This window comes from Sciurus carolinensis (assembly GCF_902686445.1).
Source record: "Sciurus carolinensis chromosome 19 unlocalized genomic scaffold, mSciCar1.2 SUPER_34, whole genome shotgun sequence".
NCBI classification, from domain to species: Eukaryota; Metazoa; Chordata; class Mammalia; order Rodentia; family Sciuridae; genus Sciurus; species Sciurus carolinensis.
Genome location: NW_025920112.1, coordinates 5,376,845 through 5,397,632, shown reverse-complemented (window position 1 = coordinate 5,397,632; position 20,788 = coordinate 5,376,845). Strand labels below are relative to the sequence as shown.

The following is a 20,788-nucleotide window of genomic DNA, read 5'->3' as shown; positions in this document are numbered from 1 at the left end:
TTTTACTGATTGAAGTTCATAATTTTATACAATGTCCTTCACTTCAGGTCTTTACAAGTTACACTGCCTACTCTACTATCAGTCATTTTCATTTGGGTATGATGTGTCCCCCAAAAGCCCATGTGTGAGACCATACAAGGAGGTTCAGAGGATAAATTATTTGTTTGTAATACTCTCAACCCAATCAGTGATTTAATCCCCTTGGGGAATTAACTGAGTGGGGTGTGACTGGAGGAGGTGAAAATTGGGTTGTAATTTTGTGGTATAATTTGTATCTGGGCAGTGGAGTCTATGTGATTTCTGATCACCATGACATGAGTTCCTTCCCTCCACCACCTTCTTCCACCATGATATTCAACCTCACCGTGGGCCCTGAGGAATGGGGAAAGCCTTCTATGGATTAAGACCTCTGAATCTGTGAGCCTTCAAGCAAACATTCCTGCTCTTTAATTGGTCTGGTCAGATCCTTTAGTCCTATCAGTGAAATAGCTGCATTAAGCATGACCTTGTTCATATTTGTGTTTTTGTATAAAATAAATTCATGGAATTACCACATAGTTTCCATGGATCCTTCATAAAATGTGTAATTTTTTCAGTGCATCTGGTTTTTGGTGGTTGGGTACCTGGAATGAAACCAGGGGCACCCATCCACTGAGCCACATCCCAGTTCTATTTTTCATTTTATTTAGAGACAGGATCTCACTGACTTACTTATTGCCTCACTATTAATCAGGTGGCTTTTGAACTCAACATCTTTCTGCCTCAGTCTTCCAAGCCACTGGAATTACAGACATGCACCACCATGCCTGACTCAATTCATCTTTTAATGAGTATATATATTTCAAAATATTTGCTGAAATTATTTGAGGTTACATATATTGAAGATTTATTGAATATGTTGCAGCACCTACATTTAAATATGGTCATACAGGAAAAGTTTACCAATTAAATCTGGAGATACGTATACTGACATAAATGGTTTTTATTCAGAGCATTGTCAATATTTAAGAACTACAATACATCATTTTGTCAATTAACTATATTTAAAATATTCTAAGATCAAATCCTAAAGCAAATATCTCCAAAAATGTGAGAAAATCAAAGGATAATTCTGTCCATCTTTATCTGAACATGAAAAGGATACTCTTTGTTCATGAAATAAACACAGGGCCCTTGTTTCCACACCCTCCTGACAATAAAATCTGTACACAAGAGAACAGAACTCTGACTCCCTTGCCTGTGGGGACTGCCAGTCTTTTTTATCATTCCCATGAGTTGCCAAGTGTGGTTGAACATGTGGTTGAACAATCCCAAAGGCTGAGCTGCAGGTCAGCTTAAGGGTGGTCTTCATTCCAAACATTTGAATTCTGTAAAATCTATGCTAATGACTCATGCCTGATAATTAGGAAAAGATGGACTCTAATTCACTTCAGTGTCTGACCAAATCAACTCTAAAAATACTCTCAGTTTAATGGAATTCATAAAGTAAATATCTATCTTTACTTGTTCCCTAAACCTTGAGACAGACTATTTTTTTTTTCTTACACAGCAATTGAACACAGGGGCATATTCCCAGACTTTGTTCTGTTTAATATACTGACAGGGTCTTGCTAAGCTGCTTAGGGCCTCACTTTTTTGTTGATACTGGCTTCATACCTCCCATCCTCCTGCCTTAAATCCTGATGTACTGGGATTGCAGGCATGTGCCACCATGACTCACTTGTGGCTATTTTTCATCTCAAGAAACTTATATCTCCAAATATTCTAGCTTCTTCAATAGGATATGCTTTGCCAAATATTAATCATAACTGACATATGCTCAATTTCAAGTTGGACAGGAATGCTTATATAAAAAATGAGAAAAAATATTTGTCATATCACAATCAATACACCAAATTCTAAATATTGAGAAATATTTTTTCACCATTGTACTATTATAAAGCAATTGGAGAAAAAATAAATGTATTTATTACTTAGGAAAATACAAAAACCTAAACCTATGTGATATATTAATAGAGGCATTTCTTAAAGTGGGCATAGAAGATATAGGAACCAGTGAGCACCCCTGCACTGGCTAATGTCAGAAGCCTTGCCTTCCTGTAACAGGATCCAATCACAACACAAGCTCCATTTACAAGTTCTGTCCCATGGCTTCTGGTTCTCACTGCTAGAGCAAAAGGATCTCAGAGAACCCCAGGTGAATTCTACAAACTCAAACTTTATGTGCATTTCTTCCAAATACATAGCTTACTGAACTTCAATAAGTGACTTTTATCAACAATTGTTCAGTTGTTATGCAGGTAAATTGAATATATGCCTAATGTATGAATTTTGAAAGAAATTAAATTGCAAGCACCAACACTAATGATATGTATTCATATCATTAGACATAGATTTTGGATGTTTAATTTATGTTTTAAACTGAAAGACTTGGTGACACAGGAAATGGAAAAAAATGTTATATGAACTTCAAAATATCTCACATCTTGTGTCAAATAATGGAAAACTCTGTGGGTATGTTGGTGTGGTATGGAACTTCTGCAGAATTTACCAGAAACATTTACTTTGTATACTATTCTTGAAATAGGAAACTGATTTTGTAGTAATATCGATTAAGGCAAAAGTATCTATTGGAAAGAAATCTTCCCTGAAAAATATATCTACCACTATAAGGAAACTGTACTTAGGAGTCTTGTTAGATTCTATTTCATGATTATGTTTGTCAGTACTTCATAGAATCAAAACTGCAGAAGACAAAAGCCTTGGAGCAGCCTGTAGTCAGATATTGGATCAGAGTTTAACCATATAAAGGAAAATATTGGCACATAACCTATAGAGCATTTTAAGGTAATATTTATGACTAAAAACATAAAGCCGGAACCATCAAACTATTCCAAGTTTCATAAAATCTTTAGAATATTGATATCAATATCATAGACATACCACATTTTAAGAAAGCAGTTATTTTTGTTAGTAGAGTTGAAAACCATATTGGACAGAGTTTTAAAGGAATCATTTTAAAAATTAACCAAAGGAAGTTATGGTTGTAAGGAGATTTTAGCACCTAAAGACATGCTAAATTTATCACATAGAGAAAATTGCAAAGAAGCTGAGTATATCTAAGGAATTTCAAACCCACACACAATCCATATTCAATGATGAAAAAGGGAAAAGTTCTCTTGAGAAGTGTCTTGTGGGCACCCTGCTTGCACAGGGTCCCAGAAAGTGTTTTTACCATTCTCAGCAAGAAAGATATTCATATATCACCAAGGCAGTAATTTCAGGGATATCAGTATGGTGAGCTGGCAGCACACATCTATGTGGTTTTGGCTCTACAAGATTGAAGGTTACTCAAGTTAAGGGGTCATGGAAGTTTACAGCATCATTTCAAAGAAAGGCCTGGGAGACCAAGCAAACTGTAACAATTTCTGAGCCCCTGCAGGTTGCCCCTGACAGGGTGAAATATAAACCTCTGAAAGTGTGCCAAAGTTAGAGTGGAATCTCTGGGAATTAACACATGGAAGTAGCATAGACTCTTTGCCAAGTAAAGCTGCTGGCTGCAGAGAGGGGCAAAGAAAACAAAACCCTTTGCTTTATAACTTGGAAGACCAAAAGGGCAGGGATTCTCAAGCTATCTGTAAATAGCACATGCAGTTAAGGGTCCTAGATGCCTTATGGTGAATTACAGGTGGACTTGTGTGACCTGTTTGCTCAGTTGATTTTGGTATTTCTCAGTCCTCATCCATTTTTTCTATGTTCCTAGTATTTCCTTTTGTAATTGGAAGGTTTACTGTTTTCCAGTGGATATAGGATGTATGTAACTTGCTTTTGATTTTTATAAGGAGTCACAGCCAAGAGTTTATCTTCATTTTCAGTTGATATTTTGGATTGCACTTTGGGAATGCTGGAATTGTTATGATTACGTGACACCTGGAGATGGACTGAATTCACTTTGTATTGTTAAATGGACATGGGACTTTGGGGACCAGCAGTGAATGTCATGGATGGAATGTGAGGTGTTCTCCAGTAGTCCCCGTGTTAACACAGAACTTTTCAAAGTTAAGAGATTGGATTTTGTGAGTTACAAACCAACCAGTCCATCCTGGTTGGAATGACTTGACTGGGTGGTAGATATCAGTAGGTGGAGACATTGCTGGAGAATGTGGCCAGAGAGGTCAATTCCTGGAATCATTCATCTACATTTTTTTTCTGATTTGATTTAGTATATTAGAAATCTTTCTAATATAAACTATGAGAAAGCAATTCCAATTTAATGGAAGAGATGCTGTAAGTGTCAAGATTAATGTTTTCCATTATTAGCTTGTAAATTGAGGGAAAGGTCAGTGAATTGTGTTCATAGAATGTTGCCCCTATGGGAGATGTAAGGGTAAATCCAAAGACATTGATGGAAAGATGAAGAAAGATGTACAATCGTAGCATGGGTTTCTGGGTCTAACTTTTTTCTTACTTGCTATGTCAATTTTTTTCTCCCAGTTCCCTCAGGCTGATTCTCTGTGTTAATATGGTGGAGATCATGTTTGCTCTAGTAGAGAAAGGAAGAGATGGACTGAAACAAGTGGCAGTGTTGAAAAGCTTCCTGAATCACAACTGGCCCAGGCTTCTCCAGGGAAGATGGACAGAGGGATATGAGGTGGTGGCACCAAGTGATGGCTTGGCATAGGACTCTGGAAAGTTCAGAGGAGCTGGATGCCCAGGTGGCAGGACACACCTGGATAGCAAAGAACTCTATGTCCATGAAAGTTGGCAGTGTCCATACAAGGGAAAACAGCCCAAATCCTATCATGTATATGCAGATGGAGCCATATGGGGAATGACATAGGGGGCTTGCCCTAACCTGTCTCCCATGTGGGACTGACACAGCCCCATTAAGTCCATGATGGGTAGCCTGGGAGAGTGCTGGTCAGGGTATCCCAGTGATGGACAGGATACCATGGCAGACAGACCCCATCTGGTTTCTGAGGTGAGTTGATTCATCTCCATCCCTCAAAGCCTTTGGACACACACAGAGCTGAAGGATATCTTGCTGATTGAGAACTTTGGAAAACTCCCTCTAGTGAGACTTGGCAGGGGTGGCAGTGTGCAGACTGCCTTGAGAAAGAATCTGAGTAATGAATGGATTGGAATTTCCAGGGACTTCAGTGATGATGTTTGGTATGATAGAAACCATGATTCAATGCTCTGACTTGGGGCTAATTTACTGAATGAGGTAGTTCTATCATGAACTCTCCTGGAAGGGTAGGTCTGGAAAGACAGAAAACAGGCCTTCCCAAGACTCATGGGGATAAAAAGTGGACTAGAAGAGCTAGATTTGGGCTTCAAGAATGCAGTGAGAAAACGAATCCTATGTAAGATTCTAGGTGCAGGCTGAGTTGATGGTGCTTTCTATTTATGATTCTGATTCTGACATTGGCTTGGAGAGAAAGGTGACCCTCCCCTGATTTTCCAAAGTCCCTAAGGAGATAAAGTGACCAGTTGGAGTATAGACCTTGGGGCACCCAAGAGCACAAATGTGTGATGGCCACCCCTATGACACTCAGCAGGGACCACAAAGATCCAGACTCAGTCTGTTCTCAGAGCAATAAGCGTGGCATGAAATTTGGGGGGCTTCAGCTTTGGAGACGAGGGCAGGGTTGCAGGTCTTTCTTCTTGGCCTGGGAATATTTTGGGTCCCCCAGCTGGGCCATCCAAGTGTCCCTTCTGGAATTGCCAGCTCTCTCCTCAGTGAGCAGGAGAGTGGGTGGGAGGGCAGCTTCACCAAGCAGGAGCCACCATCTCCTCTCTGTGGGATACTCAGCCCCTCTCCTGGGCAGGAACCCTGGAACCACACAGTCATGTCTATATCTTCCTGTCCCCAGGGTGCGTATTGCCCATTTTGTGCTCTCTGAGCCAAAGCTCTCTGTGTTTGGCCAGGTCCACTTTTCAAAGCAGTTTTCAAAGCAGGCTCTACTCTGCTTTGGTTGAAAATGTCTGTCTTGTGTTGCAGCTATGTGTACGGGTACAAATGCTGCCAGATAATCTCCACCTTCTCGACTTCCAGCCACTTTAGCTCTTGGTGGTCAACATCTCTTCAAACCACTTGAACTGGGCCTGGTTATAGAGGTCCACACAGAGCATTAGGTCATCACCAGCCTGTGTGGTCTTCCTCCATGCATGTCCTCCTCCTTCTTTTTTGCTCAATTTGATCTTCACCTGCTGGGTATTCATCCCCAGGTCTCTCTGCTTCTATGTGAGGGCTTTCTGGGCCTTCTCCACAAATGCATAGCACTGGCAAGTTGCTTGTGGAGGTCAGAAATATGGTGGTCACACTTTTTCATGTCTTTCTTGAAGTTCTCACGAAAGTGTATTAGGGGCTTTTCTACCTCGCTGTGAAGGTTGGTGGAGAGCATGAGATGAACTTCTTCATCTGACAGGCTCTCTTCGCCTGAGCCCATGCTTCACCCAGGGAGCCTTCCTCCTGTACTGCCAAAGAATTCTGAGAGAGCTTAGTCAATTTCTTTGCATACTCTTCTTCAATCTTTATCTTCTTTCAGACAAACTAAGACATTTCTTTCTGCATATGTTTGCCTTTCAGTTGCTTATGGAGCAGCAGTTCAAACCCTCCCTCAGTGCAATTGCTGTGAGGGTTGTTCTTATCAGCCCAGAAGTAGTCACAGTAGCTCCACTGTATTGGCTTCAGTAATTGCTTTTCAGGTATTGTGACTGAGTGAGGAAACATCATACAATTTGTCAAGTTCTCTGTGTGGTTAAATTAATTTTCAAAGTTATATATTTTGTCTTCATTGCCTGAGGCTCTGTCTTCCAAATTTTCTCCTTGTTGATACTACTTTCCATTGAATTTTATGTTGGTTTACTGATTCCTTCATTTCAAAGATTTCTTCTAGATTTCTTTTCAGGATCTTCATCTGTTTATTTAAGTTATCTTCCATCTCCTGAGACACAGCTCTGATTTCACATTTTATATCCCCCTTAAAGTTATGAAGTGGTTTTCCTAAGTGAATTCTGAACTTGTCTTACATTTCTTCTACTGTGCTGTCAATGGAGTCTATAATTGGAGCATCCTGGTTTGTTTGGAGTACTTTATTCCCCCCCCTTTCTTTTCATTTTCTTTGTGTGTCTTCCCATCTAGCCATAGGGATCTGAAGCAGTACAGTTTCTACCCTGTAGACTTAGAGTGTCCCAGAAGGTTTCCAGTACCTCACAACCTGGGTTTCAGTTTCCATAGACTCTGCCACTCTGCCGTCCCAAGATGGTTCCTGGATTGCAAGCATTCTTCATCTTTGCAACCCATTTCCCCTTCCTGATCTTTGCTTCCTGAAAGTCGCATGCTGAACAACTTCTTTCTGCTGTGTCTTTCTTCAGTGTACCCACACTATGGGCACGAATCCATGGAACTGGCCAATGACAGAATAAAACTATGAACTCATGATTCAAAGTAAGTTTTTCTTTCTCTGAGTTGTTTATGGACATAATTATTAAACATAATCATACAGAGATTTAATTGTATACCAGAGAAGTCAAAGATGGTAAAATATATGAATACCAATATATCAGTCTCATTATATTAACAGTATGAGGAAAAATATGTGCAAAAATGAATGTATAGATGAATATGTTCCCAGCATATACTTGTAATGAATAGTCATTCATTCTTAAAGAATGAACTAATGATACAAGCTACCAGGTGGATTAGTAGTGAAAACATTAGGTTTAGTTAAACCAGAATAAGGATCACATAATGAATGATTTTATTTATATAAAATTTAAGAAATATTGAATTCAGATATCCAAAGCACATACTCATTTCCAATGACCATAATTAGAAATAATACAGACAAAGTGTACAAAGGATTAGATGGTTCATCTGAAGTAACGAAAGAATTTATGAACAATATGTAGTTGGAAGTTATACAATATTGAAAATATGGTAAATAACACTGAATTGATATAATTAACTCTTACAAAGATTAATTTTATATCATGTGAATTCCATCTCCATGAGAAGAAATTTTGCTGCTGAACTACAGAGAGTGTTAGAAGATTCTCACTTACAGGTTGGTGAGTGACTGAGAATTTCTCATCTCCTTTAATGTTAACTGATCCCCATAAACACCCATAACTCATACTGAGGAAGAGTACAGAGATGGGAATGCATAGTGAGCACCATCAGTCTCTTCTCAGGGTCATTAGTTTCTTGGTTAGAACTTGGGGCAATGCCCAGCACAGGAGTTCCCCTGTGTCTTCCACTGCCCATGCTGGCACATGGCAAATTCCTCTCTCCTGGGCTCTGGAGGTTCTGCAGCCTGTGCTGTGCTCAGGGCTCCTGCTGTCATTATAGGCAGATCTCTAAGCTTCTTGGGTCCTACACCACTGGAAAAGCACCAGGTTAACATAAAACAGAGGTGACTGAGCTCCCCACATCCCACATGGCACTGTGCTGGCTGGACAGATCCACCGTGGTGCAGACACAGTTGATGGGAGAAGCCAAGGACAGACTCTGTTCTGCTTCCACTTAGAGATTGGACAATGCTCAGGAGTGAGTACTTGGAAGATAGAGTTCAAACATATCTGAGCTTCATTTTTATTCTGCTCAGCAAATTACAATCTTATCCAAGGGACAGATAGCCCAGGAATAAAAAAATCATTAGTTCTGTGAAGAACACAGCAAGTCCAGAGGTTCCTTAAAACTGCATAATGCGATTTTCTATGATTACCAAGTTTTCAATAGGAACACAGAGTCCATGGGGAATGTCTGAAGGGTTCATGCAAATGAAGTGGGGGGGAGTTCCTCAGGTGACTTCTGGTTGATTTAAAATTATTTTCTTTAGCTTACTCTTACTTATAATATACTCAGAAAATTCACAGAATAGTCTACACAGAAATTACAGAGAAGACAAATAAATATATTCATTTTAAAGCAAAAAGTATAACATGAAGAAAACCTCATAGAGAATAGGTAGGTAGGCACCAAAGTATTTATATAAATAATATACCTTAAAATGTATGTTACTATAGAAAAAAAATTCAACATTGCATACAATTTTCATGAGAGTATTTTGAACTCATCAACCATATCTTGTTGTATTGATAAAAATTATGTTCTCTTTTTCAACTCATTTTACATTTTAACTACCAATATATGAGGTGTGACTATGAGGAAGTCTCTGTCCAGTGGTAACCATGCAAAAAATGAAATTATAAAATTCTGGAAGTATACTATGAATTTCAGAATCTATAAAAATCACCTTTATATTTGTCAGAGATTTATCAATAGTAGTAATTAATAATTTTAAAAATGAAAAACTCTAATTTAGAAAATGATAGTTCCCTGTGACTTGCAACCAGAATTATCCTTTGCAGTTTTTAAATGGTCTATTTGCCATTTGTTTCCATATTTTAAACCCTATCTGGAAAAATACATGAAGTGAAACTCCCAGTTTTCCCTCCTTTTAGAGGAAACTCTTGGGCAGTCCCTCTTCATGTTCCTAGCATTAAGACCTGATTGCCTGTCTTCAGAAGCATTTCCCTGAATTTCAATTCCACCTTTTCTTTTATTTTCTCTTTATCTAATTGTTTGTAGAACGGAATTTTTTGATAGGCATTTATCTGCACTTAAATATTATTACTGTTCTGAATAACACTAAAATAATTGTGGAGCAGATTTCTAAACTAAAGCATGTTTGATTTTTTAAACAATCTGTCTTCCTGAAGAAATGATGTTTAAAGTCTACTGAGATTGACTGAGGCTTTCTGTAGAAATTAGGGGGTGGTTTCTATTCTTGTTTTTCCCATGTTACACATGAGGATGGATCAATGCTACATGATCCCAGGTATCCTCTGAGACTGAAGAAAGAAAAGACAAAGTCGATTTCAGAAAATTTCTAAAACTACAGTAAAATCACATATATAAAAAGAAAAAAATATTAAATTCATATGAATCAAACTAATTAGTGGGGAATGCACTAAGTTCTGTTGAAGAAATGAACACAAATTAGAGTATATAGTGTTCAACATGAAGGAAATGGCTCCATGGTTCAATGCACCTCCTGGATTTTAAATACATGTCTGATTTTCCATCATAGATTTCATACAAAGAAGAAAAGAAGAAAACAAACCTCTCCTATTGTCCTGCAATTCACAGCAAGTGTGAAAAGCCTGACCCATGTTCATATTCATTCATCACATCACTCATTGTCATCTGAATCTTTTGTATTTATTTGCATTCTTCTATATTCTATTATCATATTTTCCCTCTAGAGTAATAAAATTATGTAAAATTCCAATAATTTTCTTGGTTCTCCAAACCCAGCGTCTGGAATAGCTTGGCTCTATTTGTGTCATCAGTAATGTTTTCTGAGCAATTACTGTTTTAGATCTTATGCTGCAAAGGCATGGGGGGAGGAGTATACTCTTATTATTTCAAGAGTGTTTATTATATCTGTTACAGAAGAGAAGAAAGCCCAAAGCCTATTGTGGGGATATTCATTTGTAAATTAGTAGAATAAATTCAGTCCACATTAGTAGTCAATAATGTTGCAATATTTTTATTTATTAATTACTCTGCAGAAAGTCAGGGAATTGCTACTAAACATGTAAAATGATGAATATCACATGGTCAAAAATTTAAAGATGTGCACCATGTTGTGGGGATGATAAACACACACATATTAGCTGCAATTTAGTATAATATGTCAATATTTAAACAAAAAGCAAAATGGAAGAATGAATTAAAAATTACGAATAAGTTTTCAGAGGAAAAGTGCATTTGAGTTACCACTCAGGTCCAGTGCATTCTCATCATTTGTCTAGTAGAAAAAGGCATGTCCGTCAGCTCTGAAGAGGAGGTAACTCAGGAGTGAGCTTCAGGTTTGTGTCAGGGAGGAGCTGAGATGGGGACCAGACACAGGAGACAGGCAGACTGGATGGGACCCCTTGAACTTCACCTTGACTGTGAAATTAAAAGCCACTTGATTGAGTAGGGCCACCAACCACTGGCCATGTGGGGCAAACACATTTCCAGAGGAGCCCAGACAGACTCAGCAAGAAGGGCTCTCTTCAAAGAAAGGGTGTGATTAATATGACCAGGTCCTGAGGACACCCTGGTTTGCAGAGAGCAGAGGAAATGATGATGTAGGTGATGAGGGATTGAGGGATTAATTAGGGACCCTGCTCATCGTAACTGTTACCACTGCTGACCAGAACCTGCACATGCCGATGTACTTCTTCCTCAGGAGCCTCTCCATCTTGGACATGTGCTTCATTTCCATCAATATCCTCAATGCCTGTGTCAACTCTCTCACTGGCAACAGGGCCATTTCAGTGGCTAGCTGTGCAAAGCAGATCTTGGTCATTTTTTGTGCATGTGTTGAACTTCTGTTTCTCTCCATCATGGCCTGGGACTACTATGTAACCATCTGCCAGACCATCCAGAACTGTATAACTATGAACCCTCAGGTTTATGTCTGCATACCCTTCCTTCCCTGCCCAGTGGTCTGGTGTATGAAGGTGTGCACACTGGAAACACATTCCAGCTGTACTTCTGCCAGTGAAACATGGTCCATCAGTTCTCCTGTGATGTCCCCTCTCTGCTGACACCACCAGCAACATGGTCCTTCTTTTGTCCCTGCCATGGTGGTCTGTGGTGGTTGCTTTACTTTTATTACCTTGTCATATATTTACATATTTTCTGCTGTGTTGAAATTTCCCACCAGAGAGACAGGGAAGACGTTCTCCACCTGCAACCCTCACATCTTTATGGTGTCCATCTTCTTTATTTCTGGCACAGGTGTGTACCTCAGGCCTTCAGCAACCTCTGACACACTGCAGAACATCATTGTCTTGCCTTTTATTCCTCCCTTCTGGAGTCCCCTCATCTACACTCTCAGGAACAAACAGATGGGGGAAGCTGTGAGGAGTGTCATGGGAAGACAGTTGTTCTCAGGGAAATAATTAGAATGAATCATAATTATCCTAATTTCACTGAGTGGAGTTCTGGAGTAGATCAAATGCTCTTCATATCTGTTTTTTTAAGTTATACTACCTGTTGTAATATCACCTTACAAGAATCTGAGTCATTTTATTAAGTAATATTTGAGATTTACCTCATCATTTCCGTGAATCCTTCATAAAATGTGTAATTTTATCAATGCATCTTATATTTGCATAAATCCTTCTTGTCTATGTTTATTAAAGAATCATCAAATATGTCACAGAACCTATGTCAAATACTGTCACAGAGGAAAACTTTAGCAATCAAATCAAGATAACTTACCATCACATAATCTGTTCTTAATCAGAGAAAATGTCAAATGAATTTGTAAACATGGTCATACATAATTGTGTCAATTTAATTAATTTGAAAATATTCAAAGATCAAATCCTAAAGAAGTTCTGATCAATCTATCTGGTACATGAGAAAAGAAGAAATTCCTTGCCCATGAAGTACACAGGAGGCCATGGTGACCACAGCCCTTGGCCCCACAGTCTAATCCTTCCACTGGGGAAGAACACCCTGTGCTTGCATGGCCATGATGGACACCAGTGTTTTTTAATGTCCATGAGCCACACCTGTGAGGGTGCACGCCTAAGGGATGAGTTGTAGGTCATCTCTGAGGTTCACCTTCCACACATTTTACTTAAGTGATATCCATGCTAATGTGTCATGCATGAAAATTATGAAAAGGTAAGCCATTGTTGTCTGGCTAAATTTCTGACCTAGTTCAACTCTTTGACTTCTCTCAGTTTACTGGACTTCTTAAAGGAATCTTTTCTCTGTAATTGTTCCCTAAACCCTTGTGGCAGTGTTTGTATTTTGTTTTTGTTTTGGGGTTTTCTTCTGGCTTTTTGTTTTTGGTTTCTGATTGTCTGATTTTACCAAAGATTGAACTCAAGGTCTCATCTCCAGCCCTTTTTTGTGTTTTACATAGAGTCAGGGTTTGGTTTGGTTTTTCAGGGCCTTCCTAACTTGCTGATTCTGGCTTGAAAACCCCAACACACATGCCCTAGGCTCCTCATGCACTGTGCCTGCAGGTGTGCACCACCACACCTGTCTGGTGCAGCCTTTCAGCATCTCCCACAGTTATTTCTCTCCAAACATTTCAGTGTTCTCACTTGGATATGCTTTGTGTATTATTAATAACTGACTTTTGCTCAAGGTCAAGTTATCTAGGATTACTTATATGACAAAATGGAAAAAAAATTTATGTATTATCATAATCAATACATTAAATTCCAAATTCTGAAAATCAATTTTGTTCAAAACTAATAGAAAAAAGTAGAGAAAAAAACATACTTAATATTTATTGATCTTGAAAAAGATTTTGAATATTTAATTTATGTTTTATAATGTTTTAAATTTCCTGGGAATTTAGACCATGCATGTAATCCCAGCAGCACAGGGGCTGAGGAAGGAGGATGGTGATTTTAAAGCCACCTTCCACAACTTAGTGAGGACCTCAGCAATTCATTGAGAACTTGTCTCTAAATAAAACACAAAAAGGGGTTGGGAATGTGGCTCACTGAATGAGTGCCCCTGAGCTTAAATCCCTGATCAAAAAAAAAAAAAAAAAAAAGGCATTTTAACATGTTTTAATCTGAAAGACCCACTTGCAGAGGATATGAAAACAGAATGTTGATATAAGGAGTTCATGATGTCCCACATCTTGTGTGAATAAAATTCTGTAGTTTTGAAGGTGTGCTATTGAACTTCTGCAGAATTTAGCAAAAACATTTACTTTGTGTGATAGTTTTGAACCAAGAAAAAAATTTCTATAGTAACATCAGTTATGTCAAAAATATATATTGGAAAGGAAGCTTTTATAAAATATTAGGTCTACCCTATATTTTAGAGTGCTTGTTAGAGCCTTTTCAATGATTATGTTTGTCATTTCTTTGTAGAAAAAAACCTTCAGAAGAAAAAGAATTTAGAGCAGCCCATAGTTAGAAGTTTGATGAGTGTATAATAACTAAAAAAACAATGTAGTAACTTATTCCATATAGCATTTTAAGGTAATGTTCATGACTGGTAATATAATACAAAACCATCAGAGTTTTCTATGTTTTATAAAGTCTTTAGAATATTTATGTCAATACCATATACCATAAGAATTCTAAGACATGAAGGGGAATGGGGTACGGACTTAGGAAGAATAGTAGAATGAAACAGACATTATTACCTCATGTGCATATGTGACTGCATGACCAATATGATCATATTATATGTATAATCAGAAAAGTGAGAAACTATTCTCCACTTATGTATGATTTATCAAAATGCATAAAGACATTCTACTGTCAAGTATAACTAATTAGGGCAAATAAAAAGTTACAAAGAAGTGGTTTATATATTAATAGAGTTAAAAAAACAGATTAGATTAGAGTATTAAAGCAATCCTTTAAAAACCTATGGCCAAGGGAGGTGTGGTTGTAATGAGATTGCAGCCCCTAAAGAGATGCTAAGCATTTCAAACAGAAAAAATAAGAAAGAGACTTAGAGCATCTAGGTATTTGCAAGATCACTCACATTCCTTACTCAAGGAATGACAAAAGAAAATTTCTGAGATTTTGGACTTAGCCTTTGGGAAAAGAGTGGAATTGTTCAAACTATGGGACCCTTGGAGATGGACAGAATTCTTTTTGTAATGTGAAATGGACTTGCATTTGGGAGTCTAGTGTGGAAATGTTATTAATGGTATGTGAGGTGTCTCCCAAATTTTCCTATGTTGATGCAGGATTTTCAAAGGTAAAATGATTGGATTGTGAATGCTACAACCTAAACAGTCCATCCCAGTTTGAATGAATGAATTGACCAGGTGGTAGCATTCAGTATGTGGGGGCATTGCTGGAGGAGGTGGCCACTGGGTTTAAGCCCTCATAGCAGTCATCATCCTTGCATCCACTTCCCCTTTCCCTTTCTTTGCTTCCTGGCCACCACTTCCTGAAGAGCAACCTCTTCTATGTCTTGCCCCAATGTGACAACACCATGTGCACAAAGTCATGGAATTGGCAGATAATAGACTAAAACTCTGAACCCATGAGCCAAAATGTGTTTTCCCTCATCTGAGTTGGTTTTTAGTTTGTTCTTTAATCATTTGTTTTTTTTTATTGTAAACAAATGGGATACATGTTGTTTCTCTGTTTGTACATAGAGTAGAGGCATACCATTTGTGTAATCATAAATTTACATAGGGTAATGTTGGTTGATTCATTCTGTTATTTTTTCCACTTCCCCTCACCCCTCCCATCCCTCATTTCCCTCTATATAGTCCTTCCTTCCCCCATTCTTGCCCCCCTCCCTAACCCTCACTCTAACCCTAAACTAACCCCTCCCACGCCCCATTATATATCATCATCCACTTATCAGCGAGATCATTCTTCCTTTGGTTTTTTGAGATTGGCTTATCTCACTTAGCATGATATTCTCCAATTTCGTCCATTTGCCTGCAAATGCCATAATTTTATCATTCTTTATGTCTGAGTAATATTCCATTGTATATATATGCCACAGTTTCTTTATCCATTCATCAACTGAAGGGCATCTAGGTTGGTTCCACAATCTGGCTATGGTGAATTGAGCAGCAATGAACATTGATGTGGCTGTATCTCTGTAGTATGCTGATTTTAAGTCCTTTGGGTATAGGCCAAGGAGTGGGATAGCTGGGTCAAATGGTAGTTCCATTCCAAGTTTTCTAAGGAATCTCCATACTGACTTCCAGAGTGGCTGCACTAATTTGCAACCCCACCAGCAATGTATGAGTGTACCTTTTTCCCCACATCCTCGCCAACACCTGTTGTTGCTTGTATTCTTGATAATCGCCATTCTGATTGGGGTGAGATGGAATCTTAGGGTGGTTTTGATTTGCATTTCTCTTATTACTAGAGATGTTGAACCTTTTTCCATATGTTTGTTGATTGTTTGTAGGTCTTTTTCTGTGAAGTGTCTGTTCATTTCCTTAGACCATTTGTCGATTGGGTTATTTGTAGTCTTGGTGTTGAGTTTTTTGAGTTCTTTATAGATTCTGGAGATTAGTGCTCTATCTGAAGGATGATTGGCAAAGATTTTCTCCCACTCTGTAGGCTCTTTCTTTGCATTGCTGATAGTTTCCTTTGCTGAGAGAAAGCTTTTAGTTTGAAGCTATCCCAGTTGTTGATTCTTGCTTTTATTTCTTGTGCTATGGGAGTCCTGTTGAGAAAGTCTGGTCCTAAGCCGACATGGTGAAGATCTGGACCTACTTTTTCTTCTATAAGGTGCAGGGTCTCTGTTCTGATTCCGAGGTCCTTAATCCATTTTGAGTTTAGTTTTGTGCACGGTGAGAGATATGGGTTTAGTTTCATTTTGTTGCATATGGATTTCCAATTCTCCCAGCACCATTTGTTGAAGAGGCTATCATTTCTCCATTGCACATTTTTGGCCCCTTTATCTAGTATGAGGAAATTGTATTTATTTGGGTTTGTGTCCGTGTCCTCTATTCTGTATCATTTATCTACCTGTCTATTTTGGTACCAATACCATGCCATTTTTGTTACTATTGCTTTGTAGTACAGTTGAAGTTCAAGTATTGCAATATCCACTGCTTCATTTTTCCTGCGAAGGATTGCTTTAGCAATTCTGGGTTTCTTATTCTTCCAGATGAATTTCATGATTGCTTGCTCTACTTCTGTAAGGTACATCATTGGGATTTTAATTGGAATTGCATTGAATCTGTATAGCACTTTTGGTAGTATGGCCATTTTGACAAAATTAATTCTGCCTATCCAGGAACATGGGAGATCTTTCCATCCACTAAGGTGTTCTTTAATTTCTTTCTTTAGTGTTCTGTAGTTCTCATTGTAGAGGTCTTTCACCTCTTTTGTGAGATTGATTCCCAAGTATTTTATTTTTTTGAGGCTATTGTGAATGGGGTAGTTTTCCTAACTTCTCTTTCTGAAGATTCATTACTTATGTATAAAAATGCATTGGATTTAGGAGCATTGATCTTGTATCCTGCTACTTTACTAAATTCACTTATGAGTTCTAAAAGTTTTCTGGTGGAATTTCCTGGTTCCTCCAAGTATACAATCATATCATCAGCAAATAGGGATAGTTTGAGTTCTTCTTTTCCAATTCGTATCCCTTTAATTTCTTTGGTCTGTCTAATTGCTCTGGCTAGAGTTTCAAGGACGATATTGAATAGGAGTGGTGAGAGAGGGCATCCCTGCCTTGTTCCAGATTTTAGGGGGTATGCTTTCAGTTTTTTACCATTAAGAAAGATATTAGTCATGGGCTTAGCATAGATGGCCTTTACAATGTTAAGGAATGTTCCCACTATCCCTATTTTTTCTAGTGTTTTGAGCATGAAGGGGTGTTGTATTTTATCAAATGCTTTTTCTGCATCTATTGAAATAATCATGTGATTCTTGACTTTAAGTTTGTTGATATGGTGAATTACATTTATTGATTTCCTGATGTTGAACCACCCTTGCATCCCTGGGATGAAACCCACTTGATCATGGTGTACTATCTTTTTAATATGTTTCTGTATGCGATTTGCTAAAATTTTGTTGAGAATTTTTGCGTCGATGTTCATTAAGGATATTGGTCTGAAATTTTCTTTCCTTGATGTGTCTTTGTCCGGTTTAAGTATCAGGGTGATATTGGCTTCGTAGAATGAGTTTGGGAGGGTTCCCTCCTCTTCTATTTCATGGAATACTTTGAAAAGTATTGGAATGAGCTCTTCTTTAAAGCTTTTGTAGAACTCAGCTGAGAAACCATCAGGTCCTGGACTTTTCTTTGTTGGTAGACTTTTGATGACTTCTTCTATTTCATTACTTGAAATTGGTCTATTTAAATTGTGTATGTCCTCCTCGTTCAGTTTAGGCAATTCATATGTCTCTAGAAACATGTTGATGTCTTCGAAATTTTCTATTTTGTTGGAGTATAGATTTTCAAAATAGCTTCTAATTATGTTTTGTATTTCAATCGTGTCTGTTGTGATATTTCCTTGTTCATTCTGAATTTTAGTGATTTGGGTTTTCTCTCGTCTTCTCTTTGTTAGTGTGGCTAAAGGTTTATCGATTTTGTTTATTTTTTAGAAGAACCAACTATTTATTTTGTCAATTTTTTGTATTGTTTCCTTTGTTTCAATTTCATTGATTTCAGCTCTGAGTTTAACTATTTCCTGTCTTCTACTACTTTTTGTGTTGGTCTGTTCTTCTTTTTCTAGGGCTTTGAGCTGTAGTGTTAGGTTGTTTATTTGTTGAGTTTTGCTTCTTTTATTGAACACGCTCCATGAAATAAATTTTCCTCTAAGTACTGCTTTCATAGTGTCCCAGAGATTTTGATATGATGTTTCTTTGTTCTCATTTACCTCTTAGAAAATTTTAATTTCCTTCCTAATATCTTCTGTTATCCATTCATCATATAATAACATATTGTTTAATCTCCAGGTGTTGGAGTAATTTCTGTTTTTTACTCTTTCATTTATTTCTAATTTCAATCCATTATGATCTGATAAAATACAAGGAAGTGTCTCTATCTTCTTGTATTTGCTAACATTAGCTTTGTGGCATAATATATGGTCTATTTTAGAGAAGGATCCATGTGCTACTGAGAAGAAAGTGTATTCTTCGTTGGATGGTATATTCTATAAATGTCTGTTAAGTTTAAATTATTGATTTTGTTATTGAGATCTATGGTTTCTTTGTTCAATTATTGTTTGGAAGATCTGTCCAGTGGTGAGAGAGGCATGTTAAAATCGCCTAGTATTATTGTATTGTGGTCTATTTGGTTTCTGAGATTGAGAAGGAATTTGTTTGACATGCATGGATGAGCCACTGTTTGGGGCATAGATGTTTATGATTATTATGTTTGCTGATTTATGGTTCCCTCAAGCAATATGAAATGTCCTTCTTTATCCCTTCTGTTTAACTTTGGCTTGAAGTCCACATTATCTGAAATGAGGATGGATACCCCAGCTTTTTTGCTGAGTCCATGTGCATGGAAGTTTTTTCCCATCCTTTCACCTTTAGTCTTTGGGTATCTCTTTCTAAGAGATGAGTCTCTTGCAGGCAGCATATTCTTGGATCTTTCTTTTTAATCCAATCTGCCAGTCTATGTCTTTTGATTGATGAGTTCAGGTCATTAACATTCAGAGTTATTATTGTGATATGATTTGTATTCCTAGTCATTTGACTCATATTTGTTTTTTGACATGATTTGGTTTCTCCTTTATTTGGCTATTCCTTTAGGCTAGTTCCTCCTGTTGCTGATTTGCATCGTTGTTTTTCGTCTCTTCCTCATGGAATATTTTGCTGAGAATTTTCTGTAATACTGGCTTTCTTTTTGTAAATTCCTTTAGCTTTTGTTTATCATGGAAGGATCTTATTTTGTCATCAAATCTGAAAGTAAGTTTTGCAGGGTATAAGATTCTTGGTTGGCATCCATTTTCTTTCAGGGTTTGGTAAATGTTGTTCCAGGCCCTTCTAGCTTTTAGGGTCTGGATTGAAAAATCTGCTGATATTCTTATTGGTTTCCCCTAAATGTAATTTGATTCTTTTCTCTCACAGCCTTTAAAATTCTGTCTTTATTTTGTATGTTAGGTATTTTCATAATAATGTGTCTTGGTGTAGGCCTGTTGTAATTTTGTATATTTGGAGTACTGTAAGCCTCTTGTACTTGGTTTTCCATTTCATTCTTCAGATTTGGGAAATTTTCTGATATTATTTCATTGAATAGATTTTTCATTCCTTTGGTTTGTTTCTCTAAGCCTTCCTCAATCCCAATATTTCTTAAATTTGGCCTTTTCATGATATCCCATAATTCTTGTAGATTCTGTTCATGATTTCTTACCATCTTCTCTGTTTGTTCAACTTGTTTTCAAGGTTAAATATTTTGTCTTCAATATCTGAGGTTCTGTCTTCCAGGTGTTCTATCCTATTGGTTATGCTTTCTATGGAGTTTTTAACTTGGTTTATTGTTTCCTTCATTTCAAGGATTTCTGTTTTTTTTTTTTCAGTATCTCTAAATCTTTATTGAAGTGATCTCTTGCTTCCCGTATTTGATCTTTTAACTGTTGATTGGTGCAATCATTTAATGCCTGCATTTGCTCTTTCATCTCCTCCTTCAATGCCTGCATTTGCTCTTTCATCTCCTTATTTGCTTCCCTGATTGTTTTAATTATGTACATTCTGAACTCCCTTTCTGACATTTCTTCTGCTGTGCTGTCATTGAGTTTTATTGATACAGTGTCTAGGTTTGTTTGGGACATTTTCTTCCCTTGTTTTCTCATATTGGTCAGATGCCAGTGGGACCCTGAGATATTGCAGATTTCCTCTATTGGCTTATAGTGCCCCTGTAACACCTCCCAGCCTTCAGTAGCCTGAAGTCTTGGAGGAACTTGATAATGCAGTGCTTCTGAAGAAAGCTGCCCCCAGCCTCCTTCTGGTTCCAGGGCTTGGAGCTGGCTCTGTGCGGAAAGGCTCTCGCTGAGGGTCCTGCACCTCGCAGCTGGCTGTGTGGGAGGAGCCCACCTCCGGAGTGTGCAAGGCTACCTGGGGAAGACTCTAGCTGCCCTGCCCTGCTCTGATAAGCCACCCCCACCTGTCGTCTCTCAATGCCTCCCCTTCTTGAATCCTGGGTTCTGGTGCGACTGGAGATGCAGTGACCCTCTAGTCCTCCATCTTGGATCACCATGTGGAAAGTGCCTGGGGCCGGAGGGGCCAGGGCCACCTGGAGAAATCTCTGACTGCCCTGCCCTGATCCCAGAGTCTGCTTGTGGGTCAAAGGTCTCAGTTG

General features: G+C 38.0%; 1 pseudogene; it reads right to left on the bottom strand.

The window, feature by feature from the left end:
• Positions 1–5,856: 5,856 nt before the first annotated feature.
• LOC124973523 (growth arrest-specific protein 7-like) lies at positions 5,857–11,369 on the bottom strand (annotated as a pseudogene).
• Between the last annotated feature and the right edge of the window lie 9,419 nt (positions 11,370–20,788).